Source organism: Dermacentor silvarum, chromosome 1, assembly GCF_013339745.2.
Source record: "Dermacentor silvarum isolate Dsil-2018 chromosome 1, BIME_Dsil_1.4, whole genome shotgun sequence".
Classification (NCBI taxonomy): domain Eukaryota; kingdom Metazoa; phylum Arthropoda; class Arachnida; order Ixodida; family Ixodidae; genus Dermacentor; species Dermacentor silvarum.
Genome location: NC_051154.1, coordinates 319,591,887 through 319,617,864, shown reverse-complemented (window position 1 = coordinate 319,617,864; position 25,978 = coordinate 319,591,887).

Here is a 25,978-nt window from a genome sequence, read left to right as displayed (position 1 = left end):
TCACCTGTCATTTCCTTGGTCTGTTGCGTCTTTTCGTTGTACGAAGCATGTACCAACTAGGCCAACAACAAGTTTTATTAAGCCTATGTACTAGTTGCGCTACACCGAAAAGCCGTCATAATGACGTTCCAACAAACTCAAATTTCAGCACTGCAGTTGAAGGTGTATCACGCTTTACTTCGCCTCATATGTACAGTAAGTTATCCTGTACAGTCAATAAACTTAGCACAAGTTCATTCCCATTTTGCTGCAATTTAGGCATTTCGCTGCACTAAGAAGGCAACCGGTTAATTATATTCAAAAGGCATCGGATGACGCCGGCACTGGTAGCGCCATCTCTTTCGCGCTCCGAAAACTGACCCCTGTAAACAGTCTAATCTTGAAGTCCGTGTACAATACATAAACTTTGCTTGACTAAGATGTCTTAATGCATGCTAATCATAAAATTGCCATATCGTTATTACTTACCATTTTAAGAAGTTGAAAACTTGGCACTTAAGATTTTTCAGTTTCGCAATTTTCAACCATTTTTTAAAAACATTCATGCCCTAAATAATTTTTGTTTCTGCAGTAGCAAAATAGTAACATTCTTCTTTAAAGCGAAGCTTTGTACCTCTACCAGCCAAGGGTTCTGTCGTGTCCGTCGTTGTAAGCAAAAAACGATCCCGACGAACCGCTAACAATTGCAGGTATAGCAGTATAGCTTACTTGAATTCAGGCATTCAGCGTACAACTAAGCACTCGTTTTCGCAAGAAAAACCACAAAAACAAGCTTCAAAGTGATGAGCCAACATGATGGATGATAAGGGCTGCGGGCAAACAACGGAAACAGGCTCGACACGGTCCGTAAGATTAGATTGCAGCTGTTGCAAAGCTTATGCAGCTGCTTGAAAGAGGGTTGACGTCATTCGAAACCCTTCCAGCCTAGTAACTGCTTCGGTTCATTTTCTAGACTACCCCACTATGGGGTAGTCTAGTAGTGTATATCACACCGATCATAAAGCAGTAGTGAACATTGTTGTGAAGTAAATAATAATAAAGGCCGTGGTTAAAGTTACGTTGTAGTGTGTGAAATATCAAGTGCGCCGCAGTCACCGTGCGGGTGGCGTAAAAAGCTTCGCTTTCCAACCACCTTCACAGGGTGGATTGGCGGGCGTTTTTTTTTTTCAATGCAATAAACCTGATCAAATTTGATGCAGTGGATGCTGAGCAAACCAATTTCTCTATCGGCATGTATTTAAGCAGAAGTGCATTCCATAATATGGTTGTCAAAAACTGTAAAACCATTCTTCCCGATACATCATCTGTACTAACCAATTTTAGCAACATTATCGCGACAATATTTAAGTCAGAACAATACTGGACAACGGTTCATACTGGAGCCCAAGTTTCCATAATGGGCGCTAACATGTGTCAGCGCCTCAAAAAAGTTCTTACGCCTGCTACCACTCGAGCCGTACGCGTCGCCGATGGCGCCACTGATGCCGTCAGTGGTATGTGCACTGCTCGAATAGGTATTGCTGGCCGCCAAGTTCCAGTCCTGTTCACTGCGCTGACGAGTTGCCCTCATGACCTATTCTTCGAGCTCGACTTTCTGGCGATGCATTTTGCCATCATCGACTGTTCCGCCGGTACGCTGTGCCTCGAGCATTCTATTCTTTCAGACATTCGCCCCGAACAACCAAACACCCTCTGCACTACAGCATTTGTTCGCTTACCTCCAAAAGCCTTAACCTTCGTCGAATCGACCTCAATGGCAACTGTGCCTAATGGCGACTTTGTCGTCACACCTATTTTGGATGTCTTCCTGGCGCGCGACATCTCTGTGCCACACTCCGTCGTAACACTTGCCGCTAATCGGATGTGCCTCCCCTTTATTAATTTTGGCTTGACGAAGCAAGTGTTACCTGAAGGGATAGCGGTGGCCACGCTGCGGTCGGTGACAGACGACCACGTCACTGCTTTTGCAGCCGACGCGTCCCCAGATCCTCCAGATTACCCGGAGGGTGCCATGAACCTCGATGGCGCATTACGTCCCATGGTCGCTCCGGACCTCACACCTGACCAAGCAGTCACCCTATATCGTTTTTTGCTTTCCTACCGCGACATATCTGACACTGACAATCGACCACTGGGTCAGACGTCACTTGTTAAGCATCGGATAAACACTGGTGATGCTGTTCCCATTCACCACCGACCGTATCGCGTGGCCACCGCAGAGCGGCAAGTTATTCAGCAGGAAGTAAACAACATGCTCGCCAAAGGCATTGTTGAGCCCTCATCGAGCACTTGGGCGTCGCCGGTCGTGGTCGTTAAAAAGAAAGATGGCACGTGGCGTTTCTGCGTTGATTACCGCCACCTAAACCGAATCACTTAAAAGGACGTTTACCTTTTAGCACGAATCGACGACACTCTTGATTGTCTTCATGGTGCCAAATACTTTTCGTCCGTAGACCTTCGATCTGGTTATTGGCAGATTTCCGTAGATGAGCAAAACCAAGAAAAGACTGCTTTCGTCACTCCAGATGGCTTCTGTCAATTCAAGGTTATGCCGTTAGGTCTATGCAATGCCCCCGCCACGTTCGAGCGCATGATGGACTCTCTGCTTAATGGTTTCAAATGGTCAACTTGCCTTTGTTACCTCGACGACGTCCCCAATTCTGTTTTCTCCTATATTTGAGACGCACCTTGAGCGCGTAACAGCTATTCTTGACGTCTTGCGCAAGGCTGGGCTCCAATTAAACTCATCGAAGTGCCATTTCGGGCACCGACAGATTACAGTGCTAGGCCATCTCGTCGATGCTTCCGGCGTAGAACCCGACCCTGCGAAGGTTCGAGCAGTAACGGTCGGGTTAACCGAACGCCCGCCTCAGCTGCGGGAGGCTGTGGGTTCGATTCCCACCGCCGCCAGGCACCCACTGGTTCAAAAGGGTACAAGCGTACCCCTGCCTGGCGTTCGGCTTCCTTCAGGGGTGATACGCTTGGGAAAGGAGCCTGCGCCCTGAATTCCCGTCGAAACCAACGTGAGTACGGAAAAAAAGTGATGTCTGGGCCGCTCCCATGGCGGTCATTTCCCATGTGGTGCCCCAAGCACCTATTGAGGTGGGGGCACCTTCGGGTTGAGGTCAAATACCCCTTTCCAAGCGTTGAGGTCCCACAATGGCCGAGCACCAGGCCGGGAGCGCGCTTGTACCTATTTTACCGGTAGGTACCCGGCGGCAGCACTTGCCTCCCACAGCCGCGGCGGATGCTCGTCTACAAGGCCGTCTGTGGTTGGACAAGAGGCACCCAGAGACAACAGCTGAAATCTCTATTGGGCCCTCTTTCGAGATGTGGACCCCCACGACAGCCGAGCACCAGGCCAGGGGACATCTCTACCCATTAGAAAAACCGGTGGGTTCCCGGCGGCACCAGGATTTGAACTCGGTACTGTTAGATACGGACCCTTTCCAGGAATCACCCAAGTTTCCCCACCACCTTAAAGAGGTCGTCGCCTTCCAATTATGGGGCACCGAGGCGTGTCAACCACGCTACCGGACCCGTCAGACAGGTTGGTGACTCCTACCTCACGCACCGCACGTCGAGCTATTGTCTCTCCCCCTGCTTGACTCTTCCCAAAAGTGGAACGGGAGGCTGGCACGGTTCCAGGAAGGAAGCCTTGGTCAAGTGCAAAGCGGTTTTGCGGCTCTGTTGGGCCGTTCCGAGAACATCCCGTCTCCTTCAGCCGAGCGCTTCCAGGCGAGGAGGCAAAGCCGGAGGTAAATCAGCCATCGGACAATGAAGCCCTCGGAGCGTCCCCATTGGCCGAATATGACGGCACTTGCACGGGCCAATACCAGGGGAGGAAAATAACGACACCTGAGCTGGCTCGACGATTGGCCAAAAATGACGAGACCCCGAGAGACCGAAGGGGTTAAAAGAGCGACAAATCAAGGAGAAGAAGGTAGCTCTTCTTGCCACGGGCCGCAGCGCCCGAGATGCTGCCGGCCGTCGATCACTGTATGACTGTTCCTTATTTTGTATTTTAATCACTGTACATACTGTAAATAAATCCCTCCTGTTTCTCCCAAGTCCGCCTCAACGTCCCCCAACTCCCGCAACCAACGCCTTCCAGATCTAATAACTGGTGGCAGCGACAAGGATGAACCTTCAACCAGAAGCAAGATCCAATAACTGGTGGCAGCGATAGGGATGAACCTTCGAACGAAGAAGAATGAGCCTTCGACAAAAGGAGTCCTGAGAGCGAACAGCGAAGGAACTGGGAGCAACGAAGAAGTATGATCCTTCGACCCAGGGATTCCAGCTGAACAACTCGGAACAATGACAGCTACGAACCTTCGACCAAAGTCCGGAGAAACTGGGAACATCGAAGAAGAATGAGCCTTCGACCCAGGGAGTCCCAAGGAACTGGGAACAACGGACGGATGGACGAGATGGCGTGGTGCTGCATCCATGGGTGAGCGCGTGGTTTTTTCCTTTGATTCGCCAGACTTCAAATATTGTGTGTTTATTTTGATTGTTCTGGGAATCGGGCATTTGTAGCATATTTTGAGTTTGCACAAATTAAGGAAACAGTTCTAACCATCAGTCGGGGCAGCTACCATGGATCTCATTAGAAGGTTGACGAGGGCAGACTTGCTGTTGGTTTGCGAGGATTTGGGAGTTGAGGCGAAAGAAACAATGGAAAGGCCAGCTATCGAAAATGCAATAATAGATAGTGGCTTTGATGATGAAAGCATTGAGATTGCTTGGGAGGTAGTACAGCGTGAGCGTCAAGAACGTGAGGAGGAACGTGAGCGCCAAGAACGTGAAAAAGAACGTGAGCGTCAAATACAAGAGCGCGACAGGGAACGCGAGCGAGAATGGCAAGAACGTGAGCGTCAGGAACGTGAGCGCGAGAGTGAACTCGCACGTCGAGAACGAGAGCTTGACAGTGAACGCGAGCGAGAACGGCAAGAGCACGAAAGGGTAATGGCAGCCTTGAACAAAAAGATTCAAGCGTTGATCGAACAAAGACCACCGCAGCCAAAAAAATCTGTAGGTAATGCGCAGCGAAAGTATGAGGAACTCGCTAGCAGATTTTCGTCAAAAGCCGAAGAGAAGAGTAACTCTTGTGAGATTAGCAGCATGTTCATAAGTGAACCAAAAGTGTTATCTGCTAGCAATGCCTTAGTGGCAACGGAGCCCGTTGAAGGCCGTAGTAAGAGCAACGAGGTGCTGTGCCAACAGAGCACCGTAGAGACAGCTAAGCCAGCTGTGACCGAATTGGCACAGTCACCGTGTGTGTACGTCGCATCTAAGGTTAACAAGGTCGTTAACGAAATTGTGAATGCTGCTGACCCGACAGACATGAGCACCCATGTCGAGTCAGGATTGAGTGCCGTAGCGCAGTGCAGGATGGACGATGTAGTGGAGGGTAGAGTGCGAGCTGAGTAGCTCAAGGTCAGACAACTGCATTGTTCAGGGATCAGTTAAGCTGTCCGCCAGTCCAGATAGCCAAATGAGCGGGAATCGTTCAGATTGTGCGAGTGAGACAGCGATCGAGACCGCAGTATTGTGTGTCGATGCACAGCGGGAACTGGACAGTGTAGTAGCGCGCAGTTCGCAGGAGTGCGAGTTGCGTAGCTCGAGTAAAGCCTGCTGCATTGTTCCAGAGTCGGTCGAGCTGTCCGCCAGTCAAGGCAAAGAGAGAGATGATTTAATGGATAATCACTCTGACTGTGCGGATGAGACAGTGATCCGGGCCGACGAGATGAGTAACGGCCAGCACGAGGCGCGAGCAGATGGCTCAGAAAAGAGCACTAGGAAAAGGCGCCGTAGAAAGAAGCGTTGTAAATATCGGAATGTGGCGAAGAGTGTGACGCCGCCTAAGAAAGTGACAAGAGTCAAACAGCATCAGCGGGGCGCAAATAAAAGAAAGGTGCGATCGCCGTTGACAACGTTTTCCATTCACGCGCGTCCGGGCCACCGCAGAAAACGAGACAGAGAAGCGTGTTCAGTGCGGAAAAAGGGCAAGGGGCAACTAGTGTCCCAGTCATTCTGTCGATCTTTTCGGGGTGCAGCACGCATTCCGAGAAATCGCAAGGTGGCAGGACGAGAGGAGGTTGCAGGGAGACGCGACGCGGTCAGACGAGGTCATGGCCAAAGCGTGTCGCTGGGACGCAAATTGACAGGGGACCGTGACGTCTCTAAAGAGCTGATGGGCTGTCAGGCCTTTTGTTGTCCCTGGTTAGCTAGAATAGCTTTCAGCGCGCGACCACCTCGCGTACGGCTCAAAAAACGAGTTCGTCGTAAACAGTCGGAACGATATACAAAAATAACGGTTCCGTAGAAGCAAACATTCTGTTTCGTTTGTTTATTTTTGAGCATTTGATAGTTTTCGCGATATTAGAATGGAGTTTCTTTCAATAAGTAAGTTATGTGTTTTGTTTATTTTTTAGTTTGAAAAGCTCCGTAGTTTGAAAGATGCGCTTTGAGTTAAGCGTTAATTTCGCGAAATAATCATTCAATTAGTGTTTAGGCTTTTTTTGTGTGAGCGACCTGTTAGCGTCTAGGTCATTTGTTAAAAGCCTATTGTAACGCGCGTTTGTGTTAGTTAACCCTTTTGTTAGAAATGTTTTCCAAGTTACCTTTTCGGGTTAGGACTTTCCGTATTGCATAATTTGCATGGAGAAGCGTTGGTACGATACCACTTAGCACATGTCCTGTGCGGACAGAAGGAACCAGAACTTTAGTGACTGGGTCGCTCGGGTGTGTTGAGGGCGGCAGTGTTCGGAGTTTTCTATTAAGCGTGCGTACGATTAGTTAAAGCAGAAGCGGTTTCTTGTAAAGGTTCTTGTGAGTGCGTAAATTACGCAACTTTAATTTTGTTGTTCCCTTAAGATAGGTCCTGTGTGGACGAAAGGAAGGAACCTGAGTAAGCGTAAGAAAACGTCTGCGTGAGACGGAAAGAAGGCATTAAGAAAAGTGCCCGTAAAATTCGAGCGAGTTTAGTTATGCATCCTTAGGTTAGCGAGCCTGTTCATTGTCCTCAGTACGTGCGAAAAGTCGCCCATCGAGACAGTTTATGAACAGGCTGTTCTTGAAGTGAGGCCGCTTAAGATGTTCTGAAGCATTGGTTATTTATGGAATTTTGTTTGGTTTACTGTGTTGCCTTCCTTCATTTGAATAACGAGGTATGGCTTAGTATTATGGCCTGGAAGTCATCCTCGTAGCATCAAAACTGCGCTTGCCTATGATTAAAATGGTTGTTTCCATTGATTGTTCCGTTTCCTCCCGATTCTTTTGCGACGACAATAGCATTCTGGGCTTGTCGGCATTCGGAGAGGTATGGAAAGCTGTTTAGAAAGGTGGTTGGGACTGCTGTATCAAAATTGGGTAAAGAAAAGAAAAGCACAGGGTTGATTTTGATAGAGTAATAGCCTGGCGAGTCAGGGGTGAAAAGCCTGCGCTTGCACGTGGTGCAGCGCTATGTTGTTTCGTTTGTTTGACGTACGTTCTCCAGGGCCCAGGATCCAGAAATTCGTCACACGAGGCTCGTCGCCAGTACTAGAGGCTTCATCAACGTTCTTCATTGCCAGCGAATTGAGTTCACCGGCCATTCCGAACTTCCGGGGCGAGGAGGAGCTGTTAGATACGAACCCTTTCCAGGAATCACCCAAGTTTCCCCACCACCTTAAAAAGGTCGTCGCCTTCCAATTATGGGGCACCGAGGCGTGTCAACCACGCTACCGGACCCGTTAGACAGGTTGGCGACTCCTACCTCACGCACCGCACGTCGAGCTATTGTCTCTCCCCCGGCTTGTCTCTTCCCAAAAGTGAAACGGGAGGCTGGCACGGTTCCAGGAAGGAAGCCTTGGTCAAGTGCAAAGCGGTTTTGCGGCTCTGTTGGGCCGTTCCGAGAACATCCCGTCTCCTTCAGCCGAGCGCTTCCAGGCGAGGAGGCAAAGCCGGAGGTAAATGAGCCATCGGACAATGAAGCCCTCGGAGCGTCCCCATTGGCCGAATATGACGGCACTTGCACGGGCCAATACCAGGGGAGGAAAATAACGACACCTGAGCTGGCTCGACGATTGGCCAAAAATGACGAGACCCCGAGAGACCGAAGGGGTTAAAAGAGCGACAAATCAAGGAGAAGAAGGTAGCTCTTCTTGCCACGGGCCGCAGCGTCCGAGATGCTGCCGGCCGTCGATCACTGTATGACTGTTCCTTATTTTGTATTTTAATCACTGTACATAATGTAAATAAATCCCTCCTGTTTCTCCCAAGTCCGCCTCAACGTCCCCCAACTCCCGCAACCAACGCCTACCAGATCTAATAACTGGTGGCAGCGACAAGGATGAACCTTCGACCGAAGCAAGATCCAATAGTACTCTGTACTCGGCTTTGAACTCGGCTTTCCCTGTACCTCAGTCTGTCAAAGGCGACCAGAGTTTTGTGGGGCTCTGTTCTTATTTTAGACAGTTCGTGAAATATTTCGCAGCAATCGCTCGACCACTCACCGAACTTCTGAAGACAGACGTGCCTTTTACGTAGGGTGCCCCGCAGGCTGCCGCGTTTTCGAGCCTTATCACGATTCTCACCAATCTATCCTGTCTTGGCCCACTTTGACCCGTCCGCGCCTACGCAGGTCCAAACCGATGCTGGTGGATATGGGATCGGAGCCGTCTTAGCGTAACGCCAACATGGACACGACCGTGTTATAGCCTACGCTAGCCGGCTCCTGACAACTGCAGAGCGCAACTATTTGATTACCGAGCGCAAATGTCTTGCTCTCGTCTGGGCAGTTTCAATGTTCCGCCCATATTTATATGTCAAGCCTTTCTCAGTAATCACAGACCATCATGGGCTCTGTTGGCTTTCATCGCTCATGGAGCCTACTGGCCAGCTCGGTCGGTGGGCCCTCCGACTACAAGAATATACCTACACAGTGGCATACAAGTCGGGACACCAACACCAGGGCGCAGACTGCCTCTCTCGCTAACCAGTCGAAGACCCAACCACTACGTCTGATACTGATACCAACGCCTGCGTTCTCTCTGCTTTCCAACTGCTCCATGTCGCCGACGAGCAGCGTCGTGACCTGTCCTTGCGTATCATCATAGACTGCCTAGAATCGTCACTTGCCGACAGTTCCCTTCACTTATTCATACTTCAAGATGGCGTACTCTACCGCCACAACGTTAACCCGGAGGGCCCAGCATTACTCCTTGTGATGCCTAAACACCTTCGCTCGGCTGTTTTCCACAAACTTCATGACCATCCCCCTGCCGGTCACCTCGGTGTGTCACGTACCTACGACCGGGTCTCCCAACGCTTCTTTTGGCCAGGGCTTGCTCGCTCCGTTCGAAGATACGTTGCAGCGTGTGAGAAATGCCAGCGACGCAAGACACCATCGACGCTCCCTGTTGGGTTCCTTCAACCACTCGACATTCCCGCGGAGCCATTCTTTCGGGCTGGTTTAGACTTACTTGGCCATTTTCTTATATCTACCTACGGGAACAGGTGGATCGCTGTGGCCACGGATTACGCCACGCGCTACGAAATCACCCGAGCGCTTCCTACAAGCTGCGCCATAGATGCCGCCGATTTTCTTCTACGCGACGTGATTTTATTACATGGAGCTCCACGACAATTTCTCACACACCATGGCCGGACATATCGCAGACATCGTTTAGTGCTGTGCAACGAGGCACAAGCTATCCACGTCATACCATCCGCAAACAAATGACCTCACGGAGCATCTGAATCCCACTCTCACAGACATGCTCGCAAAGTATGTTTCTTCAGACCACACTGACTGGGACCTCACTCTACTGTTTGTCACGTTTGCGTGTAATTCCTCGCGCCACAACATAGCTGGTTATTCCCCATTTTTCCTTCTGTTCGGCCAAGAACCAGCACTGCCCCTCCACACAACCCTCCCTGTTCACGCGGCACCGACTGCTGAATATGCACATGACGCCATCGCCCGCGCTGCTCACGCAAGGGGAATTGCCCGTGACCGCCTTCTGAACTCCCAGGAGAGTCAAAGGCGTTTGTACGACCGGCGACACCGAGACGTGCACTTCCCGCCTGGTTCTTGGCGCTTCTGTGGTCTCCGTCGCGTCAGGTCGGGCTGTTAGAAAAACTGCTGTCTCGCTACACAGGCCCATAACGAGTGATTCGAGCCGTGACTCCCATCACCTACGAAATCACTCCTGACGCTCCATCTGCTTCCCAGACCAGTGATATCGTGCATGTTACACGACTGAAGAAGTATCACACTCCCAGTGATGACATTTACACGCTCCGTGACGTCCCTTCTGGGGCCGGGGGATATTGCTACACGCGTGTTATATTTGGTCGTTTGAACGTGGCACGCGGGCGCCATCACTCGAGCAAAGAGGTGGAAGAACGAACTCGGCTCGCGCTGTGAATCCAATCGGTGCGGTCTGTCACCGCTGCTGTAAATATAATCCGTAAATAGTTTCTAGTTTAATTGACTCGTACTTCGCGTAACAATATTTTCAGTTATATAACGTCGGCTCTTCGCTATTGGAGACCATGTACGGTTGACTCTACAATATGTAATTCTTCCTTGCATTCTGGAACCAACATTTTAGAGCAACGGAAAAGCTGTCCCGATATGGCCAGCTGCGTCGTCTCCATGGTAGAGCCTCTAATGTAAATGGAATGGCAACGACGGGTCACCGTTGGAGCCACCAAAGAATAGCACTACCAATGTTGTTATCATTATTACTGGCTCGGTTGGCCTTTGTGGAGTCATCATTAGCCACCGTGTTAGCAATATTGGTCCGACGTTCTGTGGTGCCTGGGGATGTGTGCTGACCGACATTGAGAAATTTTGTAGGAGCTCATGCTCGCTGAAGAAAAAGCACATAGCCCCTGCCCCTAAAGGTTTCCGTCCGCTGCATCTGCTTCTGCTGGCATGAAAGCCGCAGGATGCCCCATGTTCTGTGCTTCCCTCAGCTCGATATAGGCGGCCACTTTTACTTCACTACTGAATACGAGTTCGAGAACAGCATTCCCTCCGTACTCGTGCACCGAACCGGCACAGGGTTCTCCTTTGCTGTGCAAAGGGCGAATACGCTTACTCGCGGTTAACTGCATTTTGGTTCGTGCCATCCGGCTTGCCGTAAGCAGTCTGTTGCCACATCTTTCGTGACGTGAGGGTGAAGAAGAAGGCTCCGACCAGTGCGGACGTGGACAGATCTGCTCCCGCTGATTTAAATGTTTTCAGTCGGATTTCTGTGGTTCCTGTGGCCAAGCTGTGCATCATTCGACGCAGTATCTTCTGGGGATCACGTCGATAAAGGACCTTTTTCGGTGAGTGGTCGTTTTGCCAAATTATTGGAACTTTTCGTGTGGACTACGCCGGCGAGGCGCGGGTAGGCTTAGGCCTACCTCGACGAAGAGGGGCATCATGTCCGAAGTAGAGATAGGGGAGGGAGAGGAAATCTCTCGAGAAGAAGCGAGTCGCCTTGGTTGGACGACAGCGTTGGGCAGTAACAAGAAAGCTCGTGTAGAAACGCCAGTTTCGGCGGGCAATGCATCGCACGTGGGCTCGAAGGGAGGCCACCGCACGGCAGCCCCGCAAAGCGCGATGAAGCGCCTCGCATCCGCATCGAGGCTCCCTCGCTACCGAGGGACCACATACGAATTATCGTCAGACCGAGGGACGGACTTGGCATCAGAAAAACAAGCCAAATTAGGCTCGCACAAGCTCTTGCAATGGCGGCTGCTCTAGCCCGGTAGAGACCGAGGGTGGCATCGTTTGCCCTAACGTTGCCCAGAACATTCTTGTCGTTTCGACTCCGTCGAAGAAGAATGCAAACGCCTACGCAGGTATCCAACAGATTCGACTAAGCGAAGGATCATACAAGGTGGTGGCATATATGACGGCCCCCGATAACACATGTAAAGGATTCATACGAGGCGTGGACACCAACATCAGCGAGACCCAGCTCCGAACGATGATTGTCAACCAGCGAAATCCAAAGGCCCTAGAAGCCAAGAGGATCAAGAACACCACTACAGTGGTAGTGCTTTTCGGCGGCATGAAGGTACCAAACTACGTCATGTGCGGCGTCATCTTGCTACGCTGCACGCTCTACAAGCGCCAAACCGACGTGTGTTACACGTGTGGAGGCCTAGCCCACAGGGCCGATGTTTGCCCCAACCAAAACAAGAGGGTGTGCAGAGGCTGTGGCTCTCCTCCCCACCCGAAGATCACCAGTGCTCACCGAAATGTGCCCTTTGCGGAGGACCACATCCCATGGCGGACAGAACGTGTTAAGAACGCTTTCAAGTCCCTTACGTCGTGAGATGGAGAAGACGGCGCCGAAAGCGCGCCAAAAAGACTCAGCAACAGCTGGCCCAGGAGGGCCGGCCACGTGATTCCAGCGTGGCAAGTGCTCCCAGGCGGGGGCGCTCCCTCACGCCAGCTGGCGGCCAGCGCAGCTCTCGCTCTCGCTCCAGAGGGCGCTCTCACTCCCGGGTTCGGATCCAGGAAGAGCCTACCTGGGCGGATCGTGCCAAGCCGAAACCAGCGGCACCGCCACCAAACGTAACGCAGGTTGCATTGCCTGAGCATAGGGAAGAACCCAGGGTAGCTACGTTGATCCAAGAGAATGCTCGCCTGAAGGCCGAGCTTCAACAGATGAGGGCTGACTTTGAGTCGTTCCGCCATCTTACTCCTCGCACGGCGAGAGACAGCAGATGCCCCCACCAGGGGAGGCACAGGCGCTCTTGGGTAAACGTAGGGCCTCGCCCCCTCAAGGGGAGTGGGACTCTATGGAGACCACCGAGTCCAACAGCAAGGCACTGTAAAGCATGCAGCAATCGATTAAACAACTTGCTGATAGCATGACTACGCTACTTAAAAGAGTGTCGTCTCTTGAATGTACGCAGGCAGCGCTAGCTACGGCACGCTCGCCTCCGAAAGGCCAGAGCATTGCAGTCACCTTCAGGCGCTGTAGCAGTGAACCCCATAAGGGAGTGGCTAATTGAGAACAGTAATCATGGCGGGCAACGCTAATCAGCTGGTCGTGTGGCAGTGGAACTGCGCTAGTTTCAAAAGGCGCAGGGCTCCGCTGCAGCAGTTTGTCGCTTCTCAGGCGGTCAAACCGCACGTAATTATATTACAGGAAACCCGGTGATGCCTAACCTTCCCGGGCTATCGAGTCGTCTCGGTGCGCGAGGAGGGGAAGCGTGGTTTGGCATCATTAGTCGCAAGAAAATGCTCCTTTCAGGAACACATATTACAACTGGGAAAAACCAGGGCGGAGGTGATTATGGTCGAAATCATCCCCAACAGCTGGCTCAGAAACAGCGTTTTCATCCTAAATGTCTACAGCTCGCCGTCGGACAACCGGCAGGCGCTCGCTTCAATCATGGCAAAAGCGGTGGCTCTGGCCAAGGGAGCCCCCATCGTGGTAGCGGGAGACTTTAATGCTCCGCACGACGCTTGGGGCTACCATAGGCAATCCCCCAAAGGTAACAATCTCCTAAAGGCGGTATCGGACTGTTCGCTGGAACTTATTACGGTTCCGCAATACCCGACGAGAACTGACACGTAGGTGGCCCGAGACACAACTCCGTACTTGGCGTTCGTCAAGAACGTCCCAGGGGCAGGGAAGCAAAATTTGCAAGAGAACCTAGGTAGTGACCACTTCATATTGGCTATTACCCTAGCAGTCAATGCAGCTCCCCTCCATGAATTTAAAGTGATGGACTGGGATGCCTTTGGGAAATTGCGAAAGGAGGACCAGGATGAATACGACAGCTTAGACAGCCTCTTTGCAAGGCTCAAGGCGGATGCCAATGCTGCGACTAAGGTTGTCAAAACAGACCTGAGGGTTGATCAGATGGATGCGCGTCTCGCGCACCTCTTAGAGGTCAAGAATTCCATCCTAGCCCGATGGAGGACGCAAAGATTAAATCGCAGACTTCGAAAGAAAATTGCGCAGCTGAATCGCGAGAGTGAAGTCTACTCTATTGAACTGTCGAAACAGCAGTGGAAAGAAGTATGTTCTTCGCTTGACGGACAGATGAGAGTGGGAGGCAAGGGGAACCTCCTCAAACAATTACTTGATGAGTCGCAATCCAAGAGTAATCAGAGACTGGCTATTGACAGAATCGTTCATAGCCAAAAGGCGAAGGGGGTGTCCGAAAAGGCCCTCCTGCAGGGGTTAGCGGACAGATATCTTCCACTGGGCCCTTCCGGGGACGCGGACTATCCTCGTTACCGGGGGGGGGGGGGGACTGGTTGAAGAGCTGGACGCACCTTTCACTGAACCCGAAATTCGGGAGGTCCTCCATAATCGCAACGGGCGCTCTGCGCGGGCCCGGATGGGATCTCAATTAAGCTCTTACGTAGCTTACACGGTAAATCCACCGAGAAGCTCACTGAGGAAGTCAATCAAATCTGGGAGACAGGGCTGGTCCCCGAATCCTGGAAGACGGCCTCGGTTGTGGTCATCCCAAAGCCAGGTAAACCTCTAGCGCCGGAAAACATGCGGCCCATCTCGCTTACGCCCTGCGTGGGCAAGGTGGCCGAACATGCGATTCACAATCGGGTATCCCGGTACATAGAATGCAAAGAGCTATTTCCACACAATATGGTAGGAATTAGACCTGCACTATCCACACAGGATGTCATGCTCCTTATCAAGAGACAAATTATTGACAACTACACGAGGGATACTAGAGGCATACTAGCTCTAGACCTGGCCAAAGCTTTTGACAATATCTCGCACAAGTTTGTGTTTGATGCGGTGTCGGATATGGGGCTGGGACAACGTTTCCACGCATACGTTAGCTCCTTTCTCAGGGATCGCAGGGCTACCATCAAGATTGGTCAAGTCAAATCCGTGGAATTTAAATTTACCTTGGGAGCGAGAGACACCCCACAGGGGGCAGTCATATCTCCTGTATACTCTTCAATATTGCCATGAAGGGCCTCTCAGAGCAACTCCCCATGGTACGCGGGACTAACCATGCTCTCTACGCGGACGATATCACCGTGTGGTGCATGGGAGGGTCCGACGCCGGGGTAGAGCAGGCGCTTCAACAGGCACTAGGCATCACGGAGAACGTTCTAGTCGGTTCGGGCGTGAGCCTGTCACCAGCTAAGTTCGAGTTAATACTGTACAGACCCACCCGACAAGGGGTGAGGAACTTCACTCCTTTAGAGCAGATTCCCATAGCTCTAAACACACGGGATGGGCTGATGATCCCCAGGGTAGACTCCATCAGGATCCTCGGACCCCTACAGGAGTCCAAGGGAGGCAACTCACAGATTATAGCCCACATCACCTCCAAGATGGAGAACATGCTTAGGCTTATACTCAGGGTCTCGAACCACAGGGGAGGGCTGAGCGAGTGCAATCTCCTTCGACTCTACCCATGCGTTTCTCATGAGCCACATTAATTACGTCGCTTCGGTGCTGCACTGGTCCAAAATGGAACAGGCAAAAATCGATGCACTAATGCGCAAAAGTATAAAACGAGTTCTAGGCTTGCCTATCACCACCAGCACCGAGAAGCTCATACAATTAGGCATGCATTACTCCCTCTTGGAGTTGATCGAGGCCCAGCAGATGGCTCAGGTCGTGCGTCTATCGTCCTCGCGGGCTGGTAGGCGCATCCTGGAATCCATAGGCTGTGGTCTTATGGAGACTAACGAGCGTAAAGTGACTCTACCGTCCTCAAATCAGAGGTACGTTTACGGTAGCTCCACTTCCAAGAAATGTCCCCCCGCAATGCAATGTAGGGGGCCGCATAGCTCGGGCCCGTTCTTTATTAAAATCGGTTGCAGATAGCCGGGATCTCGCAGCCTTTGCCGATGTAGCCCAGTACGGGCGTTCTGATTGCTTCGCAGTGGTTTCGGTTGACCATACTGGCAAACTCCCATGTTCTGCCTCGGTTCGAAATGTTTCGGCAACGGTGGCTGAGGAAATGGCCATCGCTATAGCAATGAAGGACCCGTCGCGTCCAAATATATTCCGGACTCGCGGTCCGCAGCTAGGGCTTTCGCTACGGGCTCGATCTCGCGGAAGGCAGCGGCCATCCTAGGCGGCGAGGGGGCTGCCGGGTTTCACACAATAAAAAGGTTCCCGGCCCACATGGGGGCCAACGTACATCCCGACGTTCCCAACGCCAATGAATTTTCCCATGACCGTGCGCGAGGTTTCGCTCACCGCGGCGGTCCCGGCGGATTCGAAGGCGGGGACGCCGGGAGGTAGAGGGACTCGCTCCTCACATTCCAGGAGATCTTGACTCATTATCATCATTCACGTAGGGCTTTTCCACTTCCTCACCCTAGACTCACTCGATCGCAATCGACGGCCTTTAGGATGCTCCAAACGGGGTCTTTCCCTTCGAGGGGCAGATTTAGTCACTTCTCGCCCAACATCGAACCGCAATGTCCGGACTGCGGAGAGGCGTACTGCTCATTAGCTCATATGCTCTGACAATGCCCTACGTTTCGTGACGCGACCCACACGTATCAGCTCGAAACACGGCGAAACAAAAAAAAAACTGCAGATTATTCGTCATGAATTGACAGGGATCGGCCGGTACTCTAAAAAGCTTATTAGCAGAGGTGCAAATCCGCGTTTTCAGTTCAAGAACGCCTCAAGGAAAGTTTCGAAGCAGCGCTGCCACGTACCATTCGGCACAGAAGTGCCCTGGATGCGCGAGCGTCGACCGAACTGCATCGCTGCGCTATCTGCAGGGATCAGCCGCGCTATCATCTGCACTCTAGATCCCGTGGCACCTTCTTATTCTCAAATAAGAATTCCTGCTTTGAATATATACGTTCGCGCGTTTGACTATTCGATGTTCGACCCGATATCTGATATTTACTATTCCCATTCAATTCGTATTCAAAATGGATATTCGCCCAACTCTAATGTTTACACTTTCTGCGTCACTGAATATTGTGCCGCCTTGCATCCCTTACTGTGGACATTTTGATGCATGAACAAATACAAAACACATTTTAAACAATTTCATGTAGCAACGAAATGATTATTTTCGGAACAGTAAATAAATTCTCGAACCTTATACGTTCGGAAAATATGCTGCGTGCTAATGCATAGTACAACTGGCTACTTGTTTTCATTTATTTCTTCATGCCTTGTTGAAACCAGTTGAATTATGTGCCGCAATTTCTTGCATAATTAGTCTAACATATTTGGATTCAGATGTTCAACTGGTTTTAGATAAATACTTCAAGCCACAACGAATGTCGCAATACCTTGTAGTGGTGGTCAAGGGGATGTGGAAATAAAACGCTAAACACACACGCGCAAGAAAAAAATTATACCCTCACTGCATTTTCTTCTGAACGAAGTTTTGACACGTTAAATGGCACGGTCTTCGTGTTCATTGCCTTGAATTCTTTCTTTCTAGCACTACGCCGATTCACTGGGAACTAGTAAAAAAAGTAGGGCATCTTAAGTCGTTTAATTGCGTTGCGGCTCGTTACAAAACCTTCACCTTCGAACATTCTTACGTAATGTAAGTAAACCCTCGCTCATTGGTCGACATACTTTCTAACGAGTGCGCTCATACCTAATACGTGACTGTGAGACTCAGCGAGATTCAGTGAAGCGGCCGGACATTAGTGGACACCCGAAATGCTATGCTATTTCGCCATCTTTTTTACTGGGAACTTGGTGCCTTTGATAAAAATAATCTCAAGATCGTTATGCCAACGCAACATATTCGTTTCAGTTAGATGACGGCTCGACGTTTTATTCTGAGGTTGTGGCGCAAAGAAACAAGGACGAAGAAATACAGTGCAGCGACAGTAATGCAGAGTTAACAGAATGCCATTAACGAGTGGCACCTGTTTTTTCGATTCCTCTCTGTTGTGCAGAAATCACTGCGAGCTTATCAGCTTTCAGTGCGGAGATCCAAGTGAAAGTGAGACAATTGCCAGTTGCACTAACTAGGAAGCCCCCTTACTCGAGTGTGAACGAGCGCAGCATAATTAGCATATTTTTAAAGGGACACTAAAGAGAAAAAGGAAGTTAAGCTGGAATAAAAGAGGGACCTTCAGGAATACATGCATTATTTGTTGGGTGCAAAAATATGAGTTATTAGCGGAGAAATTCGTCAACAAAGACCAAATATCTCTTCCTCAATTTTTCTCACCCCAGATTTAGCGCCGAAGCAGTGTCGTCACAGATTTCATTGCCCTCAGCGAATCAGAATGCGCCATGATACGTCACCGCTTGCGTAAACGGCCGAGGTGCTGGATGCATCATGGCTGCATGCATGGTCGCTGCGTTTGCGTTCGCCGCGATGGATACCGTTGCTGCAGCTGAACCTTGCAACGAAGAGCTCGCCAGGGAAGCAGGACTGCATTTCAGCGATATTCAGTGAAACGGAGCGCGAAATGATCCTCCGTGCTCGAGTGGTAGGTGTTTCCGCGTGCGATGGCGGTGAGCCGCCGGCCGCGCCGGCGGAAAGCAGAGCTTCGATCGTTTTCGTCGACGGAAGGCGAAGCGTTCGGTCCGCCAAGCGACGATGTTCCCGACAGAACAAGCGTAGAAAGTTGCGCACGTACTCGGTATGATTATTTCGTGGCTTTATTTAATGACATTCAGCACTCACTGCTGCTGCAGGGGCACCGGTAGGGGGTTTGATGAAGGCCGCATTGCGGGAACAGCTTCTCGAGAAAGGACTGGCCTTTGGGGCGCACGCCAAGATACTTTCCGAGGGCAGGATTATACACATAATCCGAGGGCGAAAATGCAGAGAGCACACCATCACTTTCTCTGACTCTTTTGCCGTTTTATCATCGGCAGAGCACTGAGCCATTGCGAACGCCGGGTAGCCGGGTGTCACTGCGCGACACCACATGAAAGGACACAATCGAGTCAACACTGCGGCTGCGCCTGAGCAAGCGCCTTGAGCCATTTATACAGCCCTCAACACTACACACACGAGGCATTTTATGGCTGTTTCCCGCGAAGTCAACGTTTTTTGAGCCACGCAACACGCAACCAAACACCGTAGAGCGGAACAGGCGCACGCGACGATGCATTGACCAAAAACGAAACTACGAAACTATCACGACCGGATGTATAGCCCATAGAGTTTCACACTATAAAACCTAGAGGTAAATGTGGCGCTGCTGCGCCGTGGTATGCAATGGAATGCCGGTATATTGTGGATTCGGATTGGCATCGTTCTTAGAGAGCCCGAACGCCTTGAAGACGCGCCTGGCTAGCACCGTTCTGTCTGTCACAATGATTCATTTCCTGCTAAAACAGCACGTAAAAATCTGCTTTAGATTTATTATTACACAAAAACATGTTTTGTTTAATTTCTAGGACATACTATTGGATGCACAATTCTATGAAACGTAAAAAGTATCAGCTGGCCGCTAAAGTTGGAGGGCAGACGACAAGATTCTCCCTCGCTTTCGAACAACTTGTCGTCTGTTCTTGCTTTTCTTCGCTTGATGCTGCATTGTAGGTGAGTAAACTTTATTGAGAGATGAAATATGGGTGAATGAAAGCCTTTTATGTAGATTTTATTTTAAGAACGCGTTATTTGTGTAGCCATATCCACGTTTTAGACGAAGCCTTGTACAACACCAGCCAACACAAGCCTCGCAGACACATATCCCGTCATTCCCATGAGGGCACGGCAGCCCTTTAAGAAACTCGCATAGACGGTGGCGCCAGTTTACCCTCTAGGTGTTATAGTGAGAAACTCTATGGTATCGCTACAGTGTACTAGAAGGGGGCAGTGGGCTTACTCTCCGGCAGAGGCTATGCGATGCGGCGGCTCCACGAATGTCGCAAATATGAGCTTCTCCGATAGCCCGAGCGGCGGCGCTGGCGTCAGTTTCAATGGAACAATGCAGCGAAGAAATTTTGGAAACATCTCAACTCCTTGAGTAATAAGACTAGCCTAGAGCAGAGGTTTATAGTTACAGCTCAAGGTGTTCGACTAGAGGGAGATGAGGCAATGGAACATATAAGAACAATGATGACAGAAAAATTTAAAAAACGAAACATAGCATCTGCTCAATCAGATGAGGATGGACTAGTCAGTGCAGTGGCTCCACTGGCACAAAGCGAGTGGGAAAGGGCAGAGAAGAGGGTTCCTAGTAGCACGTCGACAGGTCCTGATGGCATCCCAATTATGTTGATAAAGACATTGGGCCCAAAATCTAAGAAAGCATTAAGAGAGGCAGTGAGCAAAATTATAACGGATGGTAAAGCCCCTGACGGGTGGAGACTGAGCAGGATGAGCATGATATATAAGGGAAAGGGGGACAAAGCCGACATAAACAACTACCGTCCCATAACAGTGACGTCAGTGGTTTACAGGGTGGTGATGCAGATTATAAAGGACAGACTGCAGGCATGGGTGGAGAGCGAGGAGGTGCTGGGGGAACTACAAAATGGGTTCCGAAAACAAAGAAGGTTAGAAGATAATCTGTTCTCATTGACACAGTGTATTGAAATAGCAGAAAAGGAACACAGGCCCCTATGGCTTGCCTTTCTGGATATCAAGGGAGCCTATGCCAGTGTAATCCAAAAGGATTTGTGGGACATACTGGGCACTCTAGAGGTGGAAGATGGAGTAAGAAATCTTTTAAAAGATATCTATAAAAGTAACAGGGTGCTTATAAAATGGGAAAACAAGGTATCTGGGCCTATAGAGATACAGCAGGGGCTTAGGCAGGGGTGCCCTCTGTCACCTCTGTTGTTCATGCTGTATTTACAAGGATTAGAGAAAAAATTAGAGAGGAGCGGACTTGGCTTCAACCTTTCCTATTTCAAGCAGGGAGAATGGATTAAACAGTCATTACCAGGACTGATGTGTGCAGATGACATTGTACTTATGGCTGACAGCAAAGAAGACTTGCAGAGATTAATGGACATCTGTGGTAAAGAGGGAGATAGCTTAGGTTTGAAGTTTAGTAAAGAAAAATCGGCAGTCATGACTTTAATGATAATCAGGGCAGCGAGCATAGGATACAGGAGGTTACGCTGGAGGGGGTGGATAAGTACAAATATCTTGGAGTGTGGATAAACAATGGGGCTGAGTACCTAACGGAACATGAAAAATATGTGACGGCTAAAGGTAGCAGAAATGCAGCTGTGATGAAAAATAGGGCACTGTGGAATTACAATAGGTACGAAGTGGTGAGAGGGATTTGGAAAGAGGTGATGGTCCCTAGTTTGACTTTCGGCAATGCGGTCCTGTGCATGAGATCAGAGGTTCGAGCAAGAATGGAAGTTAAGCAGTGAGGGGTAGGTAGACTGGCTCTGGGAGCACACGGAAATACACCAAATGAGGGGGTACAGGGTGACATGGGATGGACGTCATTCGAGGGCAGGGAAGCCAGCAGCAAGATAGAATTTGAGGAGCGATTGAGAGAGATGGCAGAAACGCGGTGGGCAAGGAGAGTTTTCAGTTATTTGTACATGAAGAATGTTGATACAAAATGGAGGAAGCTGACCAGAAAACTGTCAATCAAATATTTGGACAGCAGGAGGGGTGCAAACCAGGAAACAGCGGTTAAGAAAAAGGTTAAGGAAACAGAGAGGGGTCTGTGGAAAACAGGGATGCAGACGAAATCAGCACTGGGCACATACCGAACTTTCAAGCAAGAAATTGCCAAAGAAAATATCTACGATAATTCTAGGGGAAGCTCTTTGTTGTTTGAAGCCAGGACGGGAGTATTGCGGACTAAGATGTACCGAGTCAAGTACCAAGGTATAGACACGTTGTGCTGTGCGTGTGGAGAAGAAGAGGAAACGGCTGAACACCTCATACTTTTCTGTAAGGGGCTTTACCCAACAGTGCAAGGCAACGGGGCTGATTTTTTCAAAGCATTGGGGTTTAGGGACAGTGAAGGCAAAATAGACTTTAAGCGGGTAGAAATAACCAAACAGAGGTTATCTGATTGGTGGATAAAATTAAGGCAGGGGTGAAATTTCACCCACCACAAAGTACAAATTATGTTAATAGCCATGGCTAGGTGGCGTATGCCACCGCCCGATTTAAAGGGTTCAGCCTCATCCATCCATCCATCCATCCATCCATGGAGCGTGGGTGCGATGGCGCAGCTGCCCAGTGCCCGCCCAGTGCCCGATCATATTCGTTGGAGTTGCAGAGCTGCGTTTTTTTTGTTTTTTTTTTTGTGGACGTCGTCGCGTGGTCTTTTTTATTCAGCGTTTTTTTCGTACATAGCCTGCAAGAGATTAGTATGCCTTGCAGTAACTGAGCCATGCCGCGGCATCGACAAAATCACTGTTACGCGCCTGGGTGCCAAACAGGCTATGTTTATGGGAAGGATGGGCCGAAGTTGTCCTTGTTTGGAGTCCCGAAGGATAAAATTAGGCGGAAAGAGTGGGAAAAAAACCTCCACAGAGCTGACAAGCCCCTGGACGACACGAGCGCAGTATGCGAGCTCCATTTCAAGCCACGTTTTGTGCACATGTCCACCGCAGTTCCTGATCACTGTGAATTGTCTTTCTTTTTATGGTCTAGTTAGGTCAGTTAGCGAAGGAAACTGCGAGGAAGGTACACTGGCCTCCTTACTGGAAGTTGACTATCTCGAAGCATCATGTGACCAAAATGAGTGTAGTCAAACTGCTGCTAGCGCTAATGCCACAGAGGCCACACAAAACGTGGTACCCCAGCAATGCACGGGCCTGCGGGTTTCAAACGACCATAACCAGCACGTGGCCAGAAGCGACTCGAGGCTCACTTATCACATTGCGGGCTATGTTGCGCGGGAGTGTATTGTCAATTCCAGCACAAAATGCCAAGAATGCATAAAGCTGCTTACTATGACGCCACCAGGCGAAAGTTTTCAATTTGCCCGGCTAACAAACTTCTGTGACCGAGGACGCCTCCTTTATCCCTCCAGTCAGCTGTACGGCTTCGTGAAAAAGCTAGAGGATCTTTTCACAGAATGCTTCTGTCAGAGTGAGCCACACTCTGACAGCGTTATGGACATGCTGGCAGTTGTTAAGAGTAAGCTTTCCCTCGAAGTTGGCTGCAATGTGCACGCTCTTAGCCTCACAGCTAAAATAAATAGTTTTTACATTGTCACGTCTGCATTTTTATGTGAAAGGAATTAACTGTGACAAGGCAGGAAAGCGGCAGAGGGCCAAGCAGCTGAAGTTGAACTGTTGCTTACGAGTTGAAGTGCATGAAACAATGGCTTGCTGTACTTGCAAATAAAAGCTTTGTGTCAGCAACAGCCCTGTTATCTTCATTTTGCTTACCCTTATATAGCTGTACATAATGCATAGGCCTGAGCCTAATTGTCAAGTGAACTAGTTTTCACTTTTTGTTCAGGCCTCCCTCCATTTCTTTATGGAAAAAATCAACCTGATTTGATTTAATAAATGTGTGCCGGCGTAATGATGGTTAATAATAAACGCAGAAGGCTACTGTGAAGCATGGAACAACTAAAGTGGAACAATGAAATATTTAAGCCATATATACAAATCCATTTTGGCTAAGCAAAGGCACAAACCTGGTTAGCATGCCTGATGTTTTTTTTAAGCCCAGCTGGGTATTATGCGCGCACTGTTTTCTGTCTGACAAAATTTTACATTAGGTTGACACGGCATGAAACGGTATATTTGGTCACCGTCCCTTTCATTCAAAATTTTCTTTCAATTTTTTTACGATTGCCCGATAATTCGGAAAATTCGAAGGCCCCTTCCACATAAGCAAAATCCAAAATCCGTCAGCGACGACCTCTTTGCAAAAAAGGTTTAAGAGTTAGGATAGGCAGCAAATTGGCCAAGAGTTGCCGTCTTCCTTTTCCACAAGGTACTATTATGGCAAATATCATGTGGCCTAAACAAATATATTCCTTGCTAAAGATATGTAAAGACTCTCAAGTATGCGAAAATTAAAAACAAATAAGAGTGTGAACTGCTTCGAACTGAAACCGTCAGAAACGCAAGGAAAATCAAAGCTTCTGCAAGCAAAGTTTCCATTGAAGTTGCCAGTGGCGCGACCTCTTGGATGCGACGCCGACTGCGTCAGAGGAGCGGCTGAGTAAGCCCACTGCCCCCTTCTAGTACACTGTAGTATCGCCATGCCATTTTTTTCTTATTTATTTAATTTTGTGATAAACTTGTACTTCCTCGCTTGAAACGGTTTAGAAAGTTGGCAAATGCTGTTTATGTACGTTTAAGGTGTATTTCATTTTGCGTTTTATTAACAGCGATAAATCGCTCTCGACCAATCGCGACCCGCCTGCATTTGTAATCTCCGACGTCATGAATGTGTAGTGCGGGAAATTCGAAGGGGCGTCAGCACCTATCCTTCAGTTTTTCGCTATTTTCTCTCTTATTAAACATCTGTTTGCAGTAAGAATAGTATGGCTGTGATCGTGAAAGGATAATCTACCATTTAAGCTCAACTTCCGGTTTCTCTTTAGTGTCCCTTTAAAAATGGGGGTTTTGTGCCCTCAAACAGCACAGTGGGCTATGAGGGACGTGTCGGGACTTCGGATTCATTTCGACCATCTGCTGTTCTTGAACGGGCACCTTCATCTGAGTGAAGGAGCGTTCCTTACATTCCACCCCACGGCAACGCGCCCGCCGCGACTGCGAATCGAATCGCCACGGAGGCGACACGTGGCTTGAGGCAACCATAAATGACTAGGCTGAAATTCGGGGGCTTTAGACTAAGCGCGGTGAAAGCGCCATCTGTTTATAGTGAGCGAACTATACTCGGAGAAAAGGGGCCATTTTGAAGGCATTCACTGCTTGCTCCGGATTCCCACGCTAATTCTTCAAAATGGACTATAAATCGTATTTACAACGCACGACTCAATCTTTAGCGATCCATGAATCTGTAGTGATTTCTTTTGTCTCTTTCCCGCCACCATACCGTCTTATACGAGTATACGGAGTAATGGGACGTCGCTCTCTGGTGTACGAATCATGTGTCAGATAATTCTCATTTATTGTTTTTCGTTGAAAGTTCAATTTGAACGTGTACATGCATAAATATCAGCGCCTGCGCGTAAAATGTTTTGGGGCTGTATGCACTGATTCAAACTCGTGCCAGGGTCTATGAACGAAGAATAGGCCGTGCAGTGGTCCTCGTGCAACTACCAGCTCTAAGACTAGCTCCGCTTCAGCTGCAGGTTGATTCGTGGACTCGTATGTACTTTGATATGCAATCGTCGGCAAGCATTGGGAGCTTCTTCAAGGAACTGACCAATGGTCGGCCGGAGCCCGCGGAACTTCAGGTACAGATGGAAACCGCGCATGACACCCGTGGCCAGGTATGCTTTGGCAGGGGCCCCTATACTCCAGGTGATTTATGAAGATTAGACAGAGGCTGCTCTCGGCTCTGGATCGAGGCTGTCGCTGCTGGAGCGCGCGAAGATGCCCCCAAGATTCAAGAGGCGCTGTGAGATAAATCAACGATGGCCCCGACTTTGCGTCATGCTGCGCGTCTGATGCGGCAGGAGGCCGAGGACTTCAAGGCCTGCAAAATCGCTTCGAAAGGCCGGCATGCTCGCCGGCTAAGCACAATGTCCCGCGCTTGCCGAAAGTTGCTAATGAAACGACGCCATTCTCAGATTGCTAACCAAGATCCCCTTTAAGCAACCGAGATCCTGTTTAGAACCGAGAACCAAGCCACCCGCGGGAGCTGCCATTCTGCTTTTGGTCCAAGAACCGCAATCTCAGAAACCAGCATGCCCCAAGTCAAATCAACGCCGGAGGCATCCTGCACCTGTGATAGGACTGAACACAAGGCAGAACGTCACCCCAACGGGGACAGTCTCGCGAGCAGGGAGATGGTAGCAATAAAGAACACGCACACCCTACTGCGGCACGGAATACTTTCCTGGCCTCTTTTTTGTGTTTCGTGTCTGGTGTTGCGCTGGTCATATCTCTATGGAATACCAACCAGCCCGATCTCACACTCTACTTTAAATGAAAAACTACTGCATGGT